Here is a 25,776-nt window from a genome sequence, read left to right as displayed (position 1 = left end):
CACTTCACATTCAGGAAAACTCTAATGCCTTCAGTCAGGAAGGAAAACATGGACATCTCCTCCAGGCCGCAAATACTGTTCCAATGTTATCCATTATTACTGTTGTAGAAATGTACCTAGGTAGAAGATAAGCAAATTCCCTGCTACAAATTCCTTGAAACACTCCCATTAGCATTTGCCTATTCTCTGACTCAGAGTTCACTTTGCAGCTGGCGTATTTAGCTAGTATAATTGGGTTAGCACAACTCCTTCGTTAACAAGAATAATTTAAAACACCTGGAGAGATCACACACATGGACTGGAGAGACTTGAAAACCCAATCACAAGGCCCTTACAGAAACCTACCAAACTCACAAATTAGCAAGGCTGTTACCTCTGAGCACAGGATCTGCAGTTACTCCTCAGAAACTCCCCTCTTACACTGATAGGGACATTCTAATCTATTGCACAGGCTCTAGGTAAATGGTGACCATTTTAACTGAAAGTAACCTATGGCCTCAGTCCTATTGCAAATAATTAAAATTTGCTTGAGCACACGAGGTGTTTGTTCCTTACCTCTGTAGAACTGAAAGATTAACACCTGTGGGTGAATTCTTGAGTTAAACAGAAAAATTTGTCATCTTCAGTCTCTGAAGATTGGTGGAAGATCTTGAGGTTCCTTACAGAAAATTTCCTCATAACTAACTTTTGGCTCATTTTACATTCTGTTAGTCTGTCCAGCACATGGAGGATAGCTGTATTGGCAGTGACTAAATTATGAACCCAAAACAGGTTCCAAACCTTTGTTTGGAGAACTCCTAAATTTCCGTCTGGAAGTGGTGGTTCAGGTTTGAGGTCATGCTTTATACCTCAAGATTTATTGGCATCGCGGAAATGGTTGGCAGGAGAAACCTAATACACACTTGATTTTTGCTTTTCTAGGTATCAGGAGTAGCAGCCAGAGTTTCCATTGCATGTTAATACATCCTTAAAGGTAAGCTTTGTTGATCAATCTTCCAGCTTCAAATAGCTAATGCCTTAGAGATATATAGTCTTGGTACAGACACAAAACTTGAATTATATCTGGTGAAATTACAAAGGAGTTTTAAGGTTGTGGTGTGGGATCTGTGATGTTGTGAATGTGGTAATGGCAAAGTGTATGATTATGGCTAGAGCATTGAAGGGTCTGTGCTCTAATGGCACAACTTTTTTCATTTCTCGCTTGTTTGTGTTTGTGTCAGGTGTATTGTGTGTAGTACAAGTTAACTTGACTATTTTACAATTAAGTTTTTTTTGTATATTAATTTCCTGTGTTTTTTTCATGCTTAATGGTAGATGACTAAGTAAGGGGGGCAAACCTGTCTGAGATGGAGAAGTGTACACTTCACATCAGTGCTGTGCCAGACTCCCATATATAAAATCTTCTGCCTAGTAGCATATAATCTGACTGAAAACTGTAACTATATTGATGGAGTCTGTTTTTTATCTATACAACAGAGAAGAGTATATTTGACAAAAATTTGTCACACATAGTTTCAACTATTATGAATCTCTTAAAAATGACCCAAAATACAATTAAAAGTACATATTGCATGAGATGTACTAAGGGATAAATCTGTCTACCAAATTGTGTAGGTAAATAGTTTCACTGTTAACAGTGAAAGTTTGGACTGTCAAGGACAGGGTTCGTAAAAAGCCCAATTTCAGATTTTCTGTATTAAATTCAACAAGAGAAAATGTGTGAAAACTAACCATGTGTGAAATTCACTCTAAAAGGACTTCTATATTAAGGAGAGAAAAATATTTTAAACCCATTTTAGAATACAACCCAATCTAAGGTATAGTTACTAGGCTCCACTGTAATCATAATAATGGTAGCTACGGGAAGATGTGACAAGTAGATGAAAAGAGCAAGCTGGGTATGAGGGAAGAAGGATGGAGTATCAAAAATAGGATATTTCAGCATAGTCTGAGAAGATACTCTGACTCTGTCCTCCTGGTCAAATGCTCAGAAGGGAATGGTACGTTACTGAACTAGAAATATTTCAACAAGCTTTTGTGCAAAGCAAATTAGACATGATCTGGTCGTTCAGTATTAATGACAAAAACAGCCAATAGCACTTTGTGCAGTATAATACAGAGAAATTTCTTCACTGATCAAGGAAGTGACAGTTCTTCTGTATCTGACCCATGTCATATCACACCTAGGGTCCAATTAGAGTTCTAGGTCTCAGTATCCAAAAAATACTGATAAACTGGGGAAAAATATTTTAGCACCTGGAGGAATGTATTCAGAGCCACTAAAGGTTTAAAAAACTAAAATATGTATAGTGCAATAACTAACAGGGATATAATCATACGTATGGTCAATATTTAAAGGCAATGAAAACACCAAGGAGGAATAATTGTATAGGGTGTAACAGTGGCGTGTAGATAGATGTAATTTGATTGAAATTGACCAAAAGTACACTTAATAAGAGGTCAGCTAGACTGGAGTAGTCTCCTGCTGCTTCAGTCACTTAAAATTAGACTGGACAAATCATTTGAATATTCAGGACAATCCTTTATTGGCAAGTGGATGGATGGATAAAATAACCTAATAGGGCTTTGTTTCTAAATACAGCCGGGGGAAAATTCTGTGCGCTTGGCTATTGCTTACACTCACCGTTCATTGGTTTTAAATGAATAATTCCCCATGAAAGTGATAAACTACACTATCCCCATCCCATATGTAATGTGCGATGTGAATAGCATGATCAATAGTTACAATTGGGGTTAATTTTTCTTGGCATGTTTTCTTGGTGCTGTTTATATTTCAGTTAATGGACGAATACAAGCTATACTGTAAATTGCTGCCTCATATCCCCTTTGTTTGGTGTTTGTAGTATGATGTTTCCATATTAATGCTGTTAAATCAGTGTAGAAATTACTTGTAAACTGTCTCCTAAGGATCACGTCAGGTGAAATGTTTGAATTGCTTTAGTAAAATAGTTTTCTGCTGATGTAGGAGCTGGAGTAGTATGAAAACTGGATTGCTCAACCACTGTATTAACTTGCCTGGGATCCAGGTCAGGCTGTGACAGGCTTATAATTACCTAGGTCATCTTGTTAACTCTTTTTAAAAGTTGCAGCAATACTAGCTTTCTTCCAGTCTTCTGGAACTTCCTTGCTGCTCCAAGATTTATTGAAAATCCACTTGAATGGCTCAGTGAGTGCCTTAGCTAACTGATCTAATGAAGGAGCTTCACCAATTTGGCTGAGGAAAGATTTTGGTACCCAGTTCTCCATCCAGCAACGGTTCTCACTCTCCTCTCCCTGTGCTCTGGCTTGGCAGGGATTACTCTACTATCAGCGACTGACTGATAATGGCAGCTTCTCTGCAGAGAGCAAGGATCTTGGTTCTGTACCTGGAGTCTGATTATAGCTAGTCTTTTTGTGCCTTTTGTACCATCCTGGAACAGTTTCCCATCCAGTAGCAAAGAAGTCTAAGGCCAGCCCCACCCATGGTAGTCACTGGGGCCTTGACTGCCTTCAGAAACTGCCAGGAAGGCTATTGAGGCATAAGTTGAGTTTATGTTTCTGAAATTTTTTGACAATAGAGAATTTATCTGCAAAACCTATTGCTCCCTTGAGCCTGTAGAGACTACTTATGTATTCAAAATCCAGAAGGGACCACAGTTCTGATCAATCTATTCTGACCTGTATAACACAGACCATAGAACTTTCCTGAAATAATTGTTGTATTCTAGAACAGCTCTTTTAGAAAAAAGTCCTATCTTGATTTAAAAATGACCAGTGATGAAGAATCCACCATGACTGTCGCTGAATTGTTCTAGTGGTTAAATACCCTCACTGTGAAAAACATATGCCTTGCTTCCAGTCTGAATTTGTCCAGCTTCAATTTCCAGCCACTGGATCATGTTAGACCTTTTTCTGCTAGATTGAAGAACCCATTATTAAATATTTGTTCCCCGGGTAGAGAGACACTAATCAAGTCACACCTTCACTTTAATGTAAATAGAATGACCTCTTTGACGCTTACCATAATAGGGCATGTTTTCTCATCTTTTAATCATTCTTGTGGCTCTTGTATGAACCCTCTCCAATTTATCAATAACTTTCTTGAATTGTGGTCACCAGAACAGGGCACAGTATTCCAGCAGTGGTCGCATTAGTGTCAAATACAGAGGTAAAATAATTTCTCTGTTCCTACTCAACATTGCCCTAATTATGCATTTCATGATAGCCGTAGCTCTTCTGGCCACAGCATCACATTGGTAGCTCATTTTCTGCTGATTGTCCACCACAGCCCCCCAAATCTTCTTCAGGATAGAGTCCCCTATCCTGCAAGTATGGTTTAAATTCCTTGTTCCTAGATGTAAATGTTTACATTTGCTAATTTTATTAAAACACATATTGCTTGCTTACGCTAGTTTACCTTACAAAGTGACCCAGATTACTCTGAATCAGTTACCCATCCTCCTCATTATTTACCGTTCCCCAATTTGTGTGTCATGTGCAAACTTTGTCAATGATGATTTTGTTTTCTTCCAAATATTGATAAAAATGTTAAATAGTGTGGGCCAAGAATCAGTCCCTATGGGACTGCACTGGAAACACACCAAAGTGATCTGTTTATGATTACATTCTGAGACCTGGGATCCAGGACAGGCTGTGACAGGCTTATTATTACCTAGGTCATCTTATTTACCCTTTTTGAAATTTGGAGCACTATTAGCTTTCTTCCAGTCTTCTGGAACTTCCTTGCTGCTCCAAGACTTATCTGCATTATTATTGCTAATTCTACCATTTTCATGTAGTAACAGACAAGTACTATTGTCAAGATTATTTTTGTTCTTAATATATTTTAAAAACTCATTGTTCTTCGACTGATTATTCATGTCCATTGCAGCCAGGCGTGTGCGTGCGCCATGTGCACGCCAGCCGGAAGATTTTACCCCAGCAGCGTCTGTAGGGTTGGCTTGGGCGCCCTCTAGAGTGGCGCCTTCATGGCACCCAATATAGGGCCCTGCCGACCCACCACCTTCTCAATTCCTTCTTATCGCTGGTGACAGCTAGCTGGAACTTGGCTCGCTCTCGCAGCAAGCATCTTAGTAGTATCTGATAGACCTTAGTTGTATATAGTTCTCAGTTTAATAGTTGTTTCCCTATAGTTACAGTTAGTTGGTTGTTGGGACATTTTTTCGCCCGTACTGGGGTATATCCCTGTCTCCAGGGTTTAAGATCTGTGAGGCCTGTGGCAAGTTTCTGCCCAAAAGTGATCCTCACTCTTCCTGCCTGTGGTGCCTTGGTGAGAGTCACTAGAAGGAGAAGTGCCACTTTTGCAAGGGTTTCCACCCCAGAATCCTTAAAGATTGAGAGCAGAGACTAAAACTCCTGCTAATGGGGGCAGCTTTGAGACCACAATCTGACCCGGGACCCAATGACCCGGCACTGAGCACCTTCTCCTCGGTGCGGAGTGCTCCGGCATCAAAGGTCCACAAAATGGGCCCGACAAAAGACTCTAAAGCCCACTGGCACTGCCACGGGTTGGCCTCAGTACGGCAACACTCATCATCATAGATTCATAGATTCTAGGGTCAGAAGGGACCAATGTTATCATCTAGTCCGACCCCCTGCATAAAGCAGGCCACAGAACCCTACCCATCCACTTTTATAACAAAACCCTAACCTATGCCTGAGTTATTGAAGTCTTCAGATTGTGGTTTGAAGACCTCAAGCTGCAGAGAATCCACCAGCAAGTGACCCAGGCCCCACGCTGCAGGGGAAGGCGAAAAACCTCCAGGGCTTCTGCCAATCTGCCCTGGAGGAAAATTCATTCCGGACCCCAAATATGGCGATCAGCTAAACCCTGAGCACGGGGGCAAGACTCACCAGCCAGCACTCAGAAAAGAATTCTCTGCAGTAACTCAGATCCCATCCCATCCAACATCCCATCACGAACCACTGGGCATACCTATCTGGCGATAATCAAAGATCAGTTGCCAAAATTAGGCTCTCCCATCATACCATCCCTTCCATAAATTTATCAAGCTTAATCTTAAAGCCAGATATGTCTCTTGCCCCCACTACTCCCCTTGGAAGGCTGTTCCAGAACTTCACTCCTCTAATGGTTAGAAACCTTCGTCTAATTTCAAGTCTAAACTTCCTAGTGTCCAGCTTATACCCATTTGTTCTTGTATCTACATTGGTACTAAGCTTAAATAATTCCTCTCCCTCCCTAATATTAATCCCTCTGATATATTTATAAAGAGCAAGCATATCCCCCCTCAGCCTTCTTTTGGCTAGACTGGAACAAGCCAAGCTCTTTGAGTCTCCTTTCATATGACAGGTTTTCCATTCCTCAGATCATCCTAGTAGCCCGTCTCTGAACCTGTTCCAGTTGGAATTCATCCTTCTTAAACATGGGAGACCAGAACTGCACACAGTATTCCAGGTGGGGTCTCACCAGTGCCTTATGTAACGGTACTAACACCTCCTTATCTTTGCTGGAAATACCTCGCCTGATGCATCCTAAAACCGCATTAGCTTTCTTCACGGCAATATCACATTGGCGGCTCATAGTCATCCTGCGATCTACCAATACCCCAAGGTCCTTCTCCTCCTCTGTTGCTTCCAACTGATGCATCCCCAATCTATATCTAAAGTTCTTATTATTAATCCCTAAGTGCATGACCTTGCACTTTTCACTATTAAATTTCATCCTATTATTATTACTCCAGTTTACAAGGTCGTCCAGATCTTCCTGTATGATATCCCGGTCCTTCTCTGTGTTAGCAATACCCCCCAACTTTGTGTCATCCGCGAACTTTATTAGCACATTCCCGCTTTTTGTGCAAAGGTCGGTAATAAAAAGGTTAAATAAGATTGGTCCCAAAACCAATCCTCGAGGAACTCCACTAGTAACCTCCTTCCAGCCTGACAGTTCACCCTTCAGTACGACCCGTTGTAGTCTCCCCTTTAACCAGTTCCTTATCCACCTTTCAATTCTCATATTGATCTCCATCTTTTCCAATTTGACTAATAATTCTGCATGTGGAACCGTATCAAATGCCTTACTGAAATTGAGGTAAATTAGGTCTACCGCATTTCCTTTGTCTAAATAGTCTGTCACCTTCTCAAAGGAGGAGATCAGGTTGGTTTGGCACGATCTACCTTTAGTAAAACCATGTTGTACTTTGTCCCAATTACCATTGACCTCAATGTCCTTAACTACTTTCTCCTTCAAATTTTTTTCCAAGACCTTACATACTACAGATGTCAAACTAACAGGCCTATAGTTACTCGGATCACTCTTTCTCCCTTTCTTAAAGATAGGAACTAGGTTAGCAATTCTCCAGTCGTACGGTACAACCCCTGAGTTTACCGATTCATTAAAAATTCTCGCTAACAGGCTTGCAATTTCATGCGCCAGTTCCTTTAATATTCTCGGATGAAGATTGTCTGAGCCCTCTGATTTTGTCCCATTAAGCTGTTCAAGTATGGCTTCTACCTCAGATGTGGTAATATCCACCTCCATATCCTCATTCCCGTTTGTCATCCTTCCATTACTCCTAAGCTCCCCATTAGCCTTCTTAAAGACTGAGGCAAAGTACTTATTTAGATATTGGGCCATGCCTAGGTTATCCTTAACCTCCTTTCCATCCTCAATGTGTAGCGGTCCCACTTCTTCTTTCTTTGTTTTCTTCTTATTTATATGGCTATAGAACCTTTTACTATTGATTTTAATTCCCTTTGCAAGGTTCAACTGTACTTGGCTTTTAGCCTTTCTCACTTCATCCCTACATGTTCTGACCTCACTAAGATAGCTTTCCTTGTTAATCCCACCCTTCTTCCACTCATCCCCACTCTCAGTAAAAAAGAAGAGGCCGGTGAGTGGCCGTTCACCCCTCCCGAAGCTTACAGGATCGCCAGCGTCCAAAAGTGCCTCCTCCTTGCTTCTGCCCAGGGTTTCATCGACTCCTGTCCTGGCCGGGGTCCAGACAAGTCCGACCCCTCACCCACGCCTCCAGTCACCCGACCACCAGGGTGACATACAGCCACCGTCGACGCCGGAGGCATTAGAGGCGGCCATGGACTTGATGCGCCTCCCGGTACCTTCCTCCCTGCAAGGGAGGGTTAAATATTCGGTGACTGTGCACCCCCTGTTCCACTCCACAGGTAAAGTGGCCATGATGGCCCGCCGGTCTCCATCTCCGGCACTGCCCATGCAGGTGCAAGAACCACACCGCTCCCCAGAGTCGGAGGACCGATTTTTGACAACTCAGGGTACTACTCCTCCGTGGTCCTCCTACTGAAAGACCTCAGAATCGGAAGCAGACTCTAATCGCTCCAGCAGGTCGTGGAGCAGGAGGTCCAGGTCATCGTGGAATTACCAACCATATCTGGCACCGTGGCAGCAACAATGGCAATCTCCTGCCCAATGGCCCTTCTGGACACCCTGGGCTTACCATCAGAGCCAGGGCCAAGTCTATGATCCGCGGTACAGAACTGCATCGGTGTCGGCAGCATCCTTCATCCGATAGTCAGCGCCGGCACCCCCAGTGGCAGCACCGCCATCTGCGAGAGCGGCACCGCTGGATCAGACAGCTCCGGCATCAATAATCCAACCAGCTCCAGCACCGTTTCTCCAGATAACAGCACCGCCAGAGGCTCCAGTTCCGACCCCTCTGACGCCATCAACCTCAGTACTGCCAGACTTGGTCCCGGCAGCGACTGTAGTGCCAAACTCTCCATCAGCTCTGGGCTCACGGATCGAGCACCGGGTGCCCAGGGACCCCAGGGGTGCTGAAGGTAGTGAACAGGGCCCACTACCTGTCCTCTTATCCTCAACCTTGCCTGATGAAGTGGTTGTGGGGACATTGACATCAACAGCCCCAGCTCTGGAGGACAGCCGTGTTCTTCAACAGCTCCTGAGGCGGGACGCCCAAAGCCTGAGGATACAGGCAGAGGAGGTGGAGAAGGATGTAGACCCTGTCATTGATATCCTGGCCCACTCTGGCCATCCAGGGTTGCATTGCCACTGACTAAAACTAGAACTGATACATCTAAAAATCTGTGGCAAACCCCTGCTTCCCTGGCCCCTATGGCTAAGAAAACTGAGCACCACTACTTCGTTTCATCTAAGGGGTACAAACATCTTTATACCCACCCTCCCCCAGACTCTTTGGTGGTCGATGCAGCCAATCAGAGAGAATGCCAAGGTTTTCAGGGCTCCACCCTGAAAAACAGGCACACCGGGAAACTGGACCTATTTGTCCGAAAAGTCTGTTCGACTCGGGGCCTGCAGCTCTGGATAGCCAACCAGGCCATAGTAAGCCGCTGCAAACATAACACCTGCTCGTCTATGGCTAAGTTTGCGGAGCTCCTTCCCCAGGAAGCTCAGGTGGAGTTCTCTGCACTTATGGAGGAGGGGAAACTGGTCTCCAGAGCATCTCTGCGAGTGGTTCTGGACGCGGCGGATGGAGCCTCCTGCGCGTTGGGCACAGGGGTAGTGATGACATGAGGCTCCTGGCTGCAGGTCTCTGGACTGCCACACGAGGTCCAACAGACCATACAGGACCTTCCTATTGAGGGATCAGCTCTTTTCCCTGAAAAGACAGATAAGAGACTGCATAGTTTGAAAGACTCGAGAGCTACCCTGCGGTCATTGGGACTTCATACGCCGGCTACCCAGCGCTGGCATTTTAAGCCTCAGCCTGCCCCTCAGCCTTATCAACCACAAAACCGCCAGGACATTCCATGTAGGTGAAACAGGAGTACTAGGAGGAGGCAACCTCCCTCCTATGAGCAAAACTCTAGCCAGCCCAAGCCTCCACCTGGGCCTTAACCACCCTTTTGAGTGTATGGTCGAGGTTGGCCTTCCAGTATGACTTCTGGATCCTTCCCATCTTACCTTCTCATCCCATCGTTCCCCTTTCTACTGTGCTTGGTCCCAAATCACTTCAGACGGCTGGGTGCTCCGCGTGGTAGAGAGAGGATATGCCATCCAATTCTATACCCTCCCTCCCCCCAAATCCTTTCCTCATCTCTCTTCAGAGCAACTTCTAATTCAAGAAGTGCAGTCCCTCCTCTCAGTAGGGGCAGTGGAGGAGGTTCCTCAGGAGCTAAGGGACAAGGGGTTTTACTCCCGGTATTTCCTAATACCGAAGGCCAAGGAGGGCCTCAGACTCATCCTGGACCTGCAACAGCTCAACAAGCCTGTAAAAAAGAAACTGAAGTGTTGCATGGTCTCACTAACCTCCATTATCCCCTCACTGGATCCAGGAGACTGGTACGCCGCCCTCAACTTGGAAGGACACGTATTTTCTTATTGCAATAGTCCCACATCACAGATGCTACCTCAGATTCGTAGTCAGCAGAGGCCACTATCAGTTTGCCATCCTCCCGTTTGGACTGTTGACCGATCCCGAGTATTCAGGAAATGTATGGCAGTCGTCGTGGCATTCCTGTGCAAACACCAGATGCAGGTTTTTCCCTATCTAGACAACTGGCTAATCAAGGGATGCTCAGGAGCCCAGGTGGAGGCTCAGGTTGAATTCATAAGAAGGACCTTCGTTGAACTGGGTCTCCTCCTAAATGAGGAAAAACCTACTCTGTCCCCAGTGCAAAGGATAAAGTTCATAGGTGCGGTCCTGGACTCTACCCCAGCCAGGGCGTACCTCCTAGAAGCCAGGATTCGGTCACTTCGGGATATCATACAGGGCCTCATCAGACAGTTCCCCACCACCTAAGCAAGGAACTGCCGAAGACTACTGGGGCACATTGCTGCATGCACCTACGTGGTGCAGCACTCCAGACTCAGACTGAGCCCACTCCAGTCTTGGCTGGCGTTGGTGCATCGGCCAGCTCAAGACACTCTGGACTGCATTGTAACCCTGCCCCGTCCTGTGTTGGACTCCTTCCTGTGGCAGCTTGACCCGTGAATGGATTGTGTGGGAGTGCCCTTTGCCAGCCCTCTCTCTCTTTGGTGACAGACACCTTGGCTCTGGGCTGGGGAGCTCACCTAGGGGACCTCAGAACCCAAGGCCTCTGGTCTCAGACAGACCTCGCTCTACACATCGGTGTCAAAGAGCTAAGAGTGGTGCATCTGGCATGCTTCGCTTTCAAAACCCACATAGCAGGCATGTGTGTCTCAGTCCTCACAGACAACACCTCGGCGATGTTCTGTATCAACAGATAGGGGGGTGCACGCTCTTCTCCCCTGTGCTGGGAAGCCCTCGCACTGTGGGACTTCTGCGTAGAACACTCGATCCACCTACAGGTGTCATATCTCCCAGGAGTTCAGAATGCACTGGGAGACAGCGTCAGTCAGACCTTCCATGGCCATGAATGGTCCCTTCGACCAGATGTAGTGAACTCAATTTTCTGGTTCTGGGGCCCTCCCCAGATAGACCTGTTCGCCACTCGTGGCAGCAGGAAGTGTCAGGCATTCTGCTCCCTGAGGAGTCACAGCCTGGGGTCCATCGGGGATGCCTTCCTTCTCTCTTGGGTGGGCCAGCTGCTCTATGCTTTTCCACCTATCCCACTGGTCCTCAAGATCCACAGGGACCGGGCTCGAGTTATACTGATAGTGCCGGTGTGGCCGTGCCAGCACTTGTTCACTGCACTCCTGGAAAAGTTGGTAGCGGCTCCACTCACTTTCCTGCTGGTCCAGGACCTGATCACACAGGACCATGATCGACTCTGGCACCCAAATCTGGGGTCCCTTCACCTCACAGCCTGGATGCTCCGTGGCTAAGCACTGCAGAGCTGTCAAGTTCGGACCAGGTCAAACAAGTCCTCCTGGATAGTAGAAAGCCTTCCACCAGGGCAACATACCTTGCCAAGTGGAAACGGTTGTCCATCTGGGCAGAGCAACACCATCAGTCTCCTCTCCTCGCCCCCAAACCATTCATACTGGACTGCCTCCTGCACCTAAAACATCAAGATCTGTCCCTGTCATCAATCAGGGTCCATTTAGCAGCCATCTCTGCCTTCCATCTGGGTTCAGATGGGTTCTCGATCTTTGTAAACCCTATAGTCCGTCGCTTCCTCAAGGGTTTGGACAGGCTCTTTTCGCACACTCGTCAGCCTGTCCTGGGCTGGGACCTCAGTCTAGTCCTATCCAGACTTATGGGCTCCCCATTTGAACCACGGGCCACCTGCTCTTTGTTGTATGTCTCCTTCAAGGTTGCGTTCCTTGTAGCAATTATCTTGGCTTGAAGGGTTTCAGAGCTTAGGGCCCTCATGTCTGAGCCCCCTTACACAGGTTTTCATAAGGACAAGGTCCAACTTAGACCTCAACCAGTTTTCCTCCCTAAGGTTGTTTCCCAGTTTCACGTGGCCCAGAACATTTTCCTCCCAGTGTTTTACCCCAAGCCATACTCCTCCAATGGGGAGCGCAGGCTGCACTCACTGGATGTACATAGAGCCGTAGCCTTCTACATAGAGAGAAGTAAGTTGTTCCGGAAGTCTGTCCAACTTTTTGTGGCTGTGTCAGACAGAATGAAAGGTGTCCCTGTGTCCTCTCAGCATATCTCGTCGTGGATCACATCTTGCTTTAGGGAGTGTTATGGCCTGGCGAAGGTGCCCGCCCCACCCATTACTGCCCACTCCACAAGGACATAGGCCTCCTTGGCGGTGTTCCTGGCCCAAGTCCCCACTCATGAAATTTGCAGGGCAGCTATGTGGTCCTTGATACATACATTTACGATGCACTATGCAATTGCACAACAGGCCAGGGTCGATGAGGCCTTTGAGCGGACAGTGCTGCAATCTGTGCATGATTCTGACCCCACCTCCTGAGCTTTGACTTGTGAGTCACCTGCTTGGAATGGACATGAACAATCACTTGAAGAAAAAATGGTTACTCACTTTCTCGTGACTGCTGTTCTTTGAGATGTGGTGTTCATGTCCATTCCAATCCCCACCCTCCTACTCCTCTGTCGGAATAGCCGGCAAGAAGGAACTGAGGGGTGGAGGGTCGGTGGGGCCCTATATTGAACGCCATGAAAGCGCCACTCCAGGGGGCGCCTAGGCCAACCCTACAGATGCTGCTAGGGTCAAATCTTCCGGCTGGCATGCACACGGTGTGCACACACCTGATTGGAATGGACATGAACAACACATCTCGATGAACAACAGTTATGAGAAAGTGAGTAACCGTTTTTTCTTAACTATTCTGGCCACAGATTTCTCCTAGCATCTCTTTGCTTCCCTTATCAATTTTCTACAATTCCTAACATCTGGTTATATTCATTACTATCAACTTTCCTTTTCTTCCATTTGTTATATATTTTTATAGCTTCCTTTACTTCCCTTCTAAACCAGGTCAGTTTTTTCACCAGCGCATCTTTTTCCACAATTGTGGGAATGTGGCTTTCTGGGCATCTAGTAAGATGTTCTTAAATGATTTCCAATTATCATTCATATTTTTTTGATGAAATTCTTCCTAGCTGATTTGGCTCGTAATGGTTTTTAGTTTTGTAAAATTGGCCTATTAAAGATAGGGGTGTGTGTGTGTGTATATATATATATATATATATATATATATATATATATATATATATATATATATATATATATATATATATATATATATATATATATAAAACTTACTAGTCTGGACTTTATTCTGCTTGCACATTATAAATGTGATCAAGTCATGATCACTTACACCTAAGCTACCATTAATTTTTAGTTCTGTGATCAGTTCCTCTTCATCTCTTAGGAGAAGGTCTGATAAAGAATTTCCTGGTGTTGGATGTAACAGTTCTTGAATTAGGAAATGGTTATCAGTAGTGTTTAGATATTCAAAGAATATTTTAGTACTAGCAGCATGACACCTCCAGTATACGTCACTCAAATTGAAGTCTCCCAGTGTCTCCCAGGTTTTTTCCCCTATACATTCTAGATATAGGAATAATTGTTAATACCATATTTTGTGCTCATCTGTTAGGACATAGCTCCCTAAGCATTCAAGATCATTTTCATCCAAGTTATCAGAGACTCAGGCACAGGTAATGCCATTTTTGACAGAGTGCCGCTCCATCTCCCTTTTTGCCTACTTGATCTTCCGAAATAGGTTAGAACCATTGATTTTAACATTCCAGTTGTGTGAATTATCCCTCCAGGTTTCAGTGATACCAGCTAGATCAAATTTGTGCTGATAAATGAGCAATTCCAGTTTCTCTTGTTTGTTACCCAGACTTTGAATATTGGTGTATAGGCAATTAAAGAATTTCTTCACCTCATGTCCTTTGGTTCCTTGATTAATTTTGTTCTCAACATCTCAGTTTTGTGCTGAGTGCTCATATTTTGCCACTTTTCACCTTCCCCTTTTGTTGGGAGTTTAACCCCTCCCCCAATTACTTTAATCAGCCTGTCCACAAGGAGATTGGTCCACTTCTTCAGAGGTGGAAAGTCATCCAAACTTTCCCCATTAAAGATGGACCAATGTTCAACAGAACCCAAACCCTCTACCTTACACCACTTACCTAGCTAGTGGTTCACTTCCAGAATCTTCTGCCTGCCTTTGCTCTTGGGACAGGAAAAGCCTCAGAGAAGATTGCTTGACAGTGTTTTTCTTGGGATGCTTCCTAGAGTCCTTAAGTAATGTTATCTGTGTGATATCCTGTTAGGCAGTGTCATTAGTGCTGATATGAACCATCACCGATGGAGCCTTTCCAGTTGACTTCGGAAGCCTATCCACTCTTGGAGTGACATCTTGTGTCTTGGCTCCATGCAGGCAGCATGCTGTCCTGTTGTCCACCTGTCACTTGCAGAATGATTTTTTGGTTCTTCTGAGTATTGAATCTCTAGCAAGGAGCTTCTGTTTTCCTTGGATGATTGATGATCTCTTTGCAGGCAAGGTTGATTTTCTTACAAGTCTGGGCGAAATGCCATGAACATGTGTCCCACACATCTGTCCTTTCCTTTTGAACCTACTGGGTCTCGAGAGAGATCTTACACAGTTTCCACAGAAGAACCTGGTATTGATTCAAAACTTCTAGCTATTTGGAATTCCTCCTTGTCATCTTCTCTGTGGTGGCCACAGCCTGCCCATCTTCATCTGTCTTCAGCTGTGTAGAATGCAACTGTGACCTCTTGCCTCTAGTGGATATGAACTGCCAGGCCTCCTCTCTGACATCCCCTTTCTCTGATTATTTTGTTGCCAGCTCCATTCTTTCTTGAACCTAGGGTACTGAGGTTCCCAAACCTGGCTATCTAGGAAGTAATCTGCTTCTCTTATTCTTATTCTCAGTAGCATCTTTACTTGCTCCTGCAATCCAAGAATCTTTTCCTCCAGCACACCGCCAACTTGCACTTCATGCAAATGAAATCCTTTCTGTCTTCAGGCAGGAAAGAGAACATGGCACATCCGTTACAGGTAATCACCACTGTTCCATCACTGGCCATTTTGATATCATAAGTGTAGTGATAAATTTGGAAGGAAAGCCTCTCTCACTACCTCTCAAGTCCCTCTGAAACTCCACTGTTAGGTGCCTCTCTTCATTGCTCTCAAGTTTGCCTATCCAAGTGGTTTGTTTTTTTTTATTTTTTTATTTTTTTTATTTTTTACCAAGTCTTCCCTGTTTAGCTCAGATCAGCCCCACCCCTCACCACCAGGCAGCGTTTAATCACTCTGAGATGTCAAACAGCTAAACTGATCAAAGCTCCAAGGTCTAGACGCTCACCTCCAAGGGCTAGCCACTCTGCTTACTCAGAGTCCCATGGCCTAGCTACAAAGCTTGTACATTGAAAACAAAACAGTCAGACAACCACAAATGGGCCAAACGCACCACTCACTGTTGCCTCCAAGCACAGTCTGCAGCTACTCCTCCTGAAACTTCCTGTGTCTGTTAGTACAACGAACAATGTCTAAAAACCCTAAGGGCTGGTCTACACTACGGGGGAAAATCGATCTTAGATACGCAACTTCAGCTACATGAATAACGTAGCTGAAGTCGAAGTATCTAAGATCGAATTACTCACCATCCTCATGGCGCGGGATCGATGTCCGCGGCTCCCCCTGTCGATTCCGCAACTCCGTTCAGGTTGGTGGAGTTAGGGAATCGATATAAGCGTGTTCGGGGATCGATATATCGTGTCTAGATGAAACGCGATATATCGATCCCTGAGCAATTGATTGCTACCCGTCTATAAGGCGGGTAGTGAAGACGTACCCTCAGATTAGTTTAATGCGGGAGGAAATTAGTCTCTTAGGTGGTCCAGAACCCCACTTAAAAAAAAATATTTTTTTTTCAGCATGCTTAAATCATCCTTATGGTTTCCAGAAGGGTTTAGAATATAAAACTGGTACTGGAGCTACAATTCTTCAACAAATACGTTTGCTCTATCATTCCATCCAGAATTTGATGAAGAAGCATCTTAGCAGCTGTTGCTCTGGGAAATTTCAGACTTCTACTGATCTAAACAAAACCATCTTCATAGCAATCTGATCTTGCCTTTGAAGATTCTGGTGGTTTTGGTTTTTGTTTTTTTTTGTGGGGGGAGGTGCAGGGCCTGGAAGAACAATACTTGTAAAAACTTCTGTCGTTTTGGTAGTAACAATCCTGAGAGTGTTTACCACAATGTTTATAGAGGAGAACCATGCATTTGTACTTTCTTGAATGATCTCAACTGGACAAATTCTAGAAGCGAGGCTCAAGAGTACATCAAGATAACAGTACAGACGTTATGAATTCATAATAAACTAGAGAACATTTTTAACCTACAAGGAAGCTGGGAGTATGGACAACACAATTAAAAACTACACTGCTCCAGGGACGATAGCAAAAAATACATCTCACTAGCTCAATGGTTCCTGTTCAACAATCAATAAGATTTTAGGATATCTGTTGAGATTGCTGATGGTGTGCCCTGCAGTCATATTAAATATTACTTTAAACATTTTTATAGTGGTTTTTCTGTGCCCAGGCATTCAGAAATAGCAAAAAATTTTTTAAAAAATTAGGGAATGTGCCTCTTCTTTCTGATGATGCATAAAGCTTAATTTAAAGCAAAAATTGCTGGTTTTTACCCATAAAATTAATAAATTGAAGTATTTTTCCCTGTTTTTGTTGGAAGACTTCAGGCGAAGCTTTATTGTAAGCTCTAATACTTAATTGAAGGGATGTGTGTGTATTGAGTCATTATTGAAAGCTTCCTTTAACTGAAGTTAATTAGCTGTTGATGTTAAATGGCTGTTAACAAAAACTAAGCTTTAAATTATCTGACTAAAAATCCCCCATGTCACTCTTTGATCTTGTGATGTCATCATTTTACTAGCTTCCAGTGCATCTTCAAGCCAAGATGAGCTTGAATTTTTAAAGTGAAAAGCAAGAAAGGGAAATCTCTTAAAAATACGAACCAATTCCCCCCCTCCCTCGGCCTTTATACATCATTTGTTCCCTTTGCAACTTAAATGCAACCCTATGTTTATGTGTTACAGTAATCTCTTACATGACCAGATGCATACTTTTTCAATAATACTAGCTTTATTTCTGCATCTTTAGGAGATGTGTGAGTGCAATGACCCTCCGTTAGTAATCGGTAGAGGTGAAGCTGGATTTAAGATCAGTATTACTACCATGCTGAACAGGCCGCCCGGGGCGGGGGGGAGGCAAGTGGGGCAGTTTGCCCCGGGCTCCGCAGGGGCCCCCACTAGAGTTTTTCGGGGCCCCTGGAGCGGAGTCCTTCGCTCACGGAGCCTGGGCTCCCGGAGCTTCTTCTGCTCCGGGTCTTCGCAGGAGACCCCGAAGACCCGCGGCGGGGGCCCCTGCCACCAAATTACCGCTGAAGCGGGACCTGCCATTGAAGTACAGCCGGGTCTTTGGCGGCAATTCGGTGGCTGGGAGGTCCTTCCGTTCCAGAACCTGCCGCCTAAGTGCCCCGAAGACCCGCTGTGGGGGCCCCCCGTCGCCTAATTACCGCCGAAGACCCGGCTGCACTTTGGTGACGGGTCCCAATTCGGCGGCGGGAGGCCCCGCCGCAGGTCTTTGAGGCACCTCGGTGGCGGGTCCCGAAGCGGAAGGACCCCCCGCCACCGAAGACTCCAGGCCCCTGGAATCCTCTGGACAGCCCTGGTGCTGAATGATAAGGCTCTAATCTAGCAAAATTCTTAAGTATGTGCTTAATTTTAAATATGTGAGCAATCTCAATGAAATCATTAAGGCTATGCTTATGTTCTTTGCTGATTTAGAGCAAGAGTTTTTAGTTCCTTGTAGAATCAAGCCCTAAAAGCATAAGGCCTTGGCTACACTGGCACTTTACAGCGCTGCAACTTTCACCCTCAGGGGTATGAAAAAACACCCCCCTGAGCGCTGCAAGATACAGCGCTGTAAAGCCTCAGTGTAATCAGTGCCGCAGCGCTGGGAGTGCGGCTCCCAGCGCTGCAAGATACACCCGTAGAGGATGTGGTTTACGTGCAGCACTGGGAGAGCTCTCTCCCAGCGCTGGCGCTCCGACCACACTCTCACTTCAAAGTGCTGCTGCGGCAGCGCTCCGAAATTTCAAGTGTAGCCATACCCTGCGTCTTTACCACCTGAGCTAAAAGAATTGGCTGTGAGATGTAGGCTATTACCCTTGATGTGAGCCTGTCACTGCAGGGAGGTATGATTGCAAATACTTAACCAGTGCACTACACTCGGTAGCAGAGCACAGTTAATTTAGCTTCTTTTTGAAGATGCATGTGGGCCGAGGCAATTTCTCATACCCTCAGATTTTCCTTTGATAGAGATTGTATCTTTCAGGAAGGATTTCAATGAACACCAGTACTTCGCTGTTAAGAAAGATATAGTGCTCATAAATGGTGTGTCCTTTCTCCTGAAATTGAACACCTTTCGTATCTCAGCAAGTTACTTTGATACCTTTTGTGATAAATATTTAATCATAAAAAAGTGGTGATTGAACAGCACTCTCAGTCTGCAAGAGCGACACTCAAAACAGTTTTCAAGGGAATTCAGAAACTAGGGTCCTGTTTATTTTGTACTATTCAGTGGCGAGGGACTAGAGCTTCCAAAGTTCTCATAAACTCACTGGCTTAGAGTTTGCATTAATGAAGTGTAGGAAGTGAGAGGATCTCCTCATCTTCAGATGCAAGTACCAGCTGCTGTTTCATGGGTTAGAGCTCATGTTTTGCAGTTAAAGGGATAGGAAGGCAGTGCTTGGTTCTCAATTTGTACATTCCATAGAACTACAATTTAACTTACTAGCATCATGGAGTAATGTCTTAAACTCTCAAGACTTCAAATTTGCGCAATTTAATTTTTTTAAGTTTCCCTGATGATAATGTTCCCTCGCTAGGATGACTGATTTACTATTTGTCATGGTTGTATATATCCTTTTACTAATATTAGACTCTAAGTTTAATATCTTTATTTCCTCTGTCTGAGGAGACTTGCTCATTTAAAGGGTCACTGATATTATAGATTGATAGCTATTAATGTCAGAAGAGGCACGATTGTAATCATATAGTCTGACCTCCGGCTTAACACAAGCCATAGGTTTCACCCAGTGATTCCCTGAAATTTAGTGAGACTGGGTCAACCGTATTTTCCTACCCAATTTAAAACATTGATCTCCCTTGTGTAGATATTTTTGCACAAAAACAAACAGCAGAAGCCTAAATTATTGGACCCTCCTATAGCCACCAAATTCTTGGCTGATCATGCAGAGGATTTCACAAACTGCTCAGGCCTTTTGGTTATAAATTTCTTTCATTCCCTATTAAAGATCATGAAATTTGTGTGTGTGTTTCAGTAGACATGTAAGTTATACAGCCTGGTATTAAAGAAATGAGCAATTGTTTTTATCAATCAGTAGTCTAAATATAGAATGTATACCAACATACATCTCACATTGGACATGATGGACATAATGTTTTTCATAGTTTTTCTTCAGTGTTTCACTTTGATATTGTGCTATTCTGAACCTTGCTTATTAATTGACAAGATATGCTACACTGTACGATGGCACTTAAAATGCATAATATGTGCTGCAGAAAGAAATCGTTGCTATAGCAACTTTCTAGTAGGTCACACACAATGTTGTGTATATATGATTTGGCTGTTAACACAGACCAGTATGCCTGATAGAAAAATGTGTAATGTAGGAGTCAGGGAAAAGGCAGCAATAACCACTTAAAATCAGCTGACACGGTAACACTATTTCAAGTTAAAATGATAATATTAAAAAAAATTTGTTATTGCACAAACTGGTAAAAAATGGAATTCCAGGAGCTATAGTTAAATTTTATCTACTTTTACAAAAATTGCATAAACAAGCTATTTAGTAACCTTCCCTTATGATTTTTCCCTTTGAAAGTATGGCAGTTTAATTGAAAATGCCATTCCTTTTCAAAATAATATTCAGAAGAAAATGTCAGTGCAGTGGCAAACAAAGGTGATTTTCTAGAGGCATAGCAGATGTTACATACTAGAATTATGGGATTTGAAAATAAACTCAGGGGCCATGCACTTTTCCATGTTTCCGGGTATTGCTATTGTATTGCAATACGAAAAACAGTGGAAACAATTTAGTAACTATGGTTAGCATTTTCAGAGGGGCTGAAGGGAGTGAAACGCCCAGTTCCCATTGATATTTGCTGCTTTTGGCCTTTTTGAAAATTTCAATCTATATTGTATAGCTGATTTTCCCTGTATTCTTTGTATGTAAATACAGATATTTCATAAAGTACAGTATAACCTCAGTTACAAACACCTTGGGAATGGCGGTTGTTCGTAACTCTGAAATGTTAATAACGCTAAACAAAACTTGCTTTCAGAAGTTTACAACTGAACATTGATTTAATACAGCTTTGAAACTTTACTATGCAGAAGGAAAATGCTGCTTTTAGCCATCTTATTTTAAATTAAACAAACACAGAAACAGTTTCCTTATCTTGTCAAATCTTTAACTTCACTGGTTTTTTTAGTAGCTTACATTTAACACAGTACTGTACAGTACATGTTTTTTTGTCTCTCCTGCTGTGCTGCCTGATTGTGTATTTACTGTTCCAAATGAGGTGTGTCATTGACTGGTCAGTTCGTAATTTTGGTGTTTGTAATCTGAAGTTCTGCACTGTATCACTATATTTTTATGCACTTTAGTAGATACCAAGCCATTGGATTGTTAAATGGAAAATTCGAAATATAATAGTTTCAGACTTGAACATAGTCAATGCAAAATCTTAGATTTCAATAGCATACATTCTCTCACTGAACATATATACAATGTTTTAGCTTACTGGTTACTGTTAATTGTAAGCTTCTAATATGATACATTTTGTGGCATAGTTACCAGAAAACTTAACATTTACGTTTCCTGATTTGTGTCCACTTTTTCCTCCGTCATTGCATGAAGCCACTCTATAGTGACTTTTTTTCAAATTTTTAGACTGGTACATTCTTTTATCAGACAGTGGAAGATGGGACTTCAAAGGAATTTTTTTTATTAAAAAACGTAATACTTACTCTTTTTCTGGAGGCAGCCATATTACTGTTAAAAAGCTGACCTGGAATGGAATGACCTTGTCCCACTGACTTCAACAAGAAAAGTCTCAACTCTGGAGTTGTGTAGTGGTATCTCTATGTATTTCTGGGGCCAGATTTTTGAAAGCGCTGAGTATTAGCAGCTTCTGAAAATGTGTTCACTTCATTTAGGTGTCTAAACAAAAGCTGATTGCTTTTTAAAAGCCACTCCCGTTGTAGGTGCTGAGCACATTTGAAAAGCTAGCACTAATTCTGCTTCAGTGGCAGGGATAGTAAATAAAGCTTAGAGTTTAAATTAATTTGTTAATTTTATAGGCAGATGGAATTTAGGCCATGTGCAAGAGAACATGTAAACTGTACACTTCCACATACTGAGAGTGGTCTCTGAAGGAGCCTTTCCCCTAACTGATGCTTTCCCACTATGTGGAAGGATGCGAGATTTCACTCTCAGATCTAATTGAAAGCTGTATAATAGCTTAAAGAAAGTCAATCTGCATTTAACAGGGAAGTACTTCAAGAATACTCTTACTGTAGTCACTTGGCAAGCTCAAGTACAAATGACTATCAATTTGTGCTGTTTTTATTATTCAGTTTCATAAAATGAAAACACTGACAAGACATCTTCATCCCTGCTCAGAAGGTAGAGGAAAAAGAGGAGTTGGACACCATCTCCTCTGTAGCTAAAGCATCACTTTTCTCGCCCCTTTCCTGCTTTCAAAACCTTTAGTTTCTCCAACAACTGCTAGTTAAGTGGCTATTGTAAATACAAAAAATCTGTGGCACACGGAAAATAAAATTCTTCCTCGTGGGCACCTGGTGCTCCATGATCCATTACAACTGGTTGTTCCTCCACACGTTCCAAACACAGAGGCTGCTCTTTGAAAATTTGTCTGGTTTCACAATGTACCTCTAGCAGATGAGCAGCTTGCAAAACTGACAGCTTCTCTAGCTCCCAATGTCTTGTCTCTGGTTGAAGAAGCAGGAGCTTCTCTAGGCCTCTTCTTTTTTAATCTCTAGGCAAAGAAGCTTTTTCCATTAGTTTTGTTTATTTTTGTCCTTTTTCCTTACTATGGCAGTAGCGAGGAGGCTATTTTTGAGAATAGAAGTCTGCAGGAAACTGGTATTTGAGGAGGAAACATGGCAGCGTAGTAGGCTCAACTAAAATCAAAGGGCCTCCTGCCATATCCCACATGGCCTCCTTCACTGTGCAGCAATATGGCAGGCAAGCCTTAAACTGATGGGCAGAAATTTGTAACAGGAGCTGGCTTTGGGGAATCTTGAAGTCACTAGATCCTCGCTACTAAGGGCTTCTGACCAAGGTGAAGAATGACAGTAAGTGCTCACTCCAACAGGAGCAATATGGCAGGCAAGCCTGAAGTGGGAAGGAAATTCATCAGCAGGATGTGGCATTTTGGAAGCTATATCCCAGAGACCCTTGGCTGTTTTTTCCTCTTCTGACTGGGGTGAAATATGTTGTCTGAGAGACTGGCAAGTCAGAGGGGCAGAAATATCTCAGGTGCAGGACCCCATCCCCCAAACACCACCACTTCTTTCAGACTCCCATTGTAACCAAGTACTTTTGCCCTGATTGCTCTAGGAAGGGCCTTAGCCAGTCTTGGTTGTGGTCATTATCCTGAACCTGTGGTCTCTCATGTAAGGTGCTTTGCATGTCTTGAAGAAGGGCAATTTCTGTCCATATGCACCATCTGCTGAATCTTTACTCCAAGAGTTTGTAAGGACAGATGAAATAGGTTACAGGCAATCTTTCTCCAAGAGTCTTCTATCAGCAAAGTCCTATAGGTTTGGGTGTGTCTAATGTCATAGAACACAGAATGAAAAGATGAGTGTTGGCTCTGGGCTCAGTACTGACTAAGACAAAGTTGCCTACAAAGACTCTAATATCAGCACCAGAATTACCTACAGAACCTGTAGCGTGCATTGCACATAATACACTGGATTAAACTGAAAGCCCTTTCGTATCCGCTATCCTCAGACTTGTCAAAGGCAGAACCACATGTAAGACCATGGTCTGATGTGGTTTTAAGGAAGGCAGGTAAGAAAAGAATGGCCACTGTTGGCAGGGCTGAACTCTAGATGGGAGATTCTTCAGATCAGTGGCTTCAGCGTGGCTGTACATGGAGCTACTTCAGTTGTCAGAAGGGGTATACAGGATGTGTCCATTGTTACAGGTTCTATTATTGCAACAACGAAGCAAGATCTTTCATCCAGATCCTGTGTAATAAGACTTGAACAAACCTTGAAAGATCTTTTTCATTGGATGTTCAGCTAGAATTGAATTTGAGGAAGCAATTGCCCAGCAAATGTTACTAGCTTAAGTGGTCGAGATTTATGACTTGAATGGACAGCAAACCAGAGCAATCAGAATTGGCTTCTACTCAATATATTCTAGAATATTTACTGCATATGAAGACTGAGGATCTCTGGGATTATTTGCTAAAAGTTCACTTAATGGGTATATCTGCATACCACAATTTGATAATAGATTGGTATTTACTCATGGGTCAGTTAAAAGGCTCCTGAAGGGACTTGGAAATCTTTATCCACCAGTGAAAGACCCTGTACCTGTAGGGGACTTCAGTTTAATGTTAGCACAGCTGATAAAATGCCATTTGAATCTTTTGTGGAGTGTACATTATTTCATTTATCTTTTAAGATTGCAGCGAGGCAGGTCAATGAAGTAAATGCCCTATTGGCATATCCTCCTTTCTCTATGCTTTAGAGACCCAACTCAAAATTTCTAACCCATGTTGTGTCAAATTTCAATGGCAGTCAAACTACAGCTGCCATTTCTCCCCTCACTCAAACCACACAATAACGGGGAATTCATGATTTATAATTTTGATGCTAAAAGAGCCCTTGCCTATTATCTTAATAGAACTCAAGAATTTTACAAATCCTAATAAATGGTTTATTTCATATCTAGCCACTTATAAAGGTCAGACAATATCCTTTTTAACCATTTCCAGATGGATCGAACTGTGTGTCAGGAAAGGTTATAAAATAGCAGCGCTGTCTTCCGCCATAAGTATTAGCTTGCATTCTATCAAACTGGTGACCACCCCATAGCTTGATTTAGATGTGCGTGTGTTGAAGGACTATGTAAAGCTGCCACTTGGGACTGTGAACCAGGTGTTCATGAAACATTACACATTAAATCTGGCAGCTAGAGCTGATGCAGTTTGGTAGAACTAGAGTTGTACTTCAGTCTTTGTTTTGTTAGAACAGGGGTCGGCAACCTACAGCACGCGTGCCAAAGGTGGCACGCGAGCCAATTTTGTCTGGCACTCGGCTGCTGGCCGGGGTCCTGGCTGCCGGCCCCGCTTAGCATCCTGCCGACCTGGGGTTCATTTATTCACTCTAATTTAAGGTTTTGCATGCCGAGAATACATTTTAACGTTTTTAGAAGGTGTCTCTCTCTATTAACTATTGTTGTATGTAAAGTAAACAAGCTTTTTAAAATGTTTAAGAAGCTTCATTTAAAATTAAATTAAAATGCAGATCTTATCAGTTTAGTGCAGTGGTTCTTAATCTGGGGTGCACGCACCCCTTGGGGCAGGGCCGGTGCAAGGATATTTTGCATCTTAGGCAAAACTTCAATATAAAGGGCTCTTAAAATCGATTTCTGTACTCCTCCCCGACGAGGGGAGTAGCACCGAAATCGACATTGCCATTTTGAATTAGGGTTAGTGTGGCCGCAATTCGACAGTATTGGCCTCCGGGAGCTATCCCTCAGTGCACCATTGTGACTGCTCTGGACAGCAGTCTGAACTCGGATGCACTGGCCAGGTAGACAGGAAAAGCCCTGTGAACTTTTGAATTTCATATCCTGTTTGCCCAGTGTGGAGCGTTGATTAGCACAGGTGACCATGCAGTCCCAGAATCAAAAAAGAGCTCCAGCATGAACCGTACAGGCTATACTGAAGCTGATCTCTGTATGGGGAGATGAATCTGTTCTATCAGAACTCTGTTCCAAAAGACGAAATGCCAGAACATTTGAAAAAATGGGCCATGGTGGACAGAGGCCACAAGAAGGGCTCAACACAGTGCTGCGTGAAACTTAAGGAGCTGAGACAAGCATACCAGAAAGCCAAAGAATCAAATGGGCGTTCACGGAGGGAGGGGCGACTGATGACTGTAGCTATCCCACAGTTTCTGCACTCTCTGAAAACCATTTGAATTCTTGGCTGAGTTCTCAAAGCCTGAAGGGTCAAAAACGTTGTTGTGGGTGGTTCAGGGTATATGTCGTCAGCCAGTCATCATCGTCATATGTCTACTGGATGCT

General features: G+C 43.6%; 1 protein-coding gene across 4 annotated transcripts in view; it reads left to right on the top strand.

Annotated features, from left to right (window-relative positions):
- Positions 1-25,776, top strand: part of STAG1 (stromal antigen 1) — a 357,281-nt gene that overhangs the window by 34,576 nt on the left and 296,929 nt on the right. For 3 of the 4 annotated variants that reach the window (XM_050965355.1, XM_050965352.1, XM_050965353.1), the window contains one exon: positions 922-973. The exons of the other annotated variant lie outside the window; for it this stretch is intronic. The gene's annotated coding sequence lies outside the window, so the exon portion shown is untranslated. The remainder of the gene's footprint in view (positions 1-921; positions 974-25,776) is intronic. 4 annotated transcript variants of the gene reach the window in all.

The sequence above is a fragment of the Gopherus flavomarginatus genome, chromosome 8 (genome assembly GCF_025201925.1).
Source record: "Gopherus flavomarginatus isolate rGopFla2 chromosome 8, rGopFla2.mat.asm, whole genome shotgun sequence".
NCBI lineage: Eukaryota > Metazoa > Chordata > Testudines > Testudinidae > Gopherus > Gopherus flavomarginatus.
This window is presented reverse-complemented; position numbering and strand designations above follow the sequence as displayed.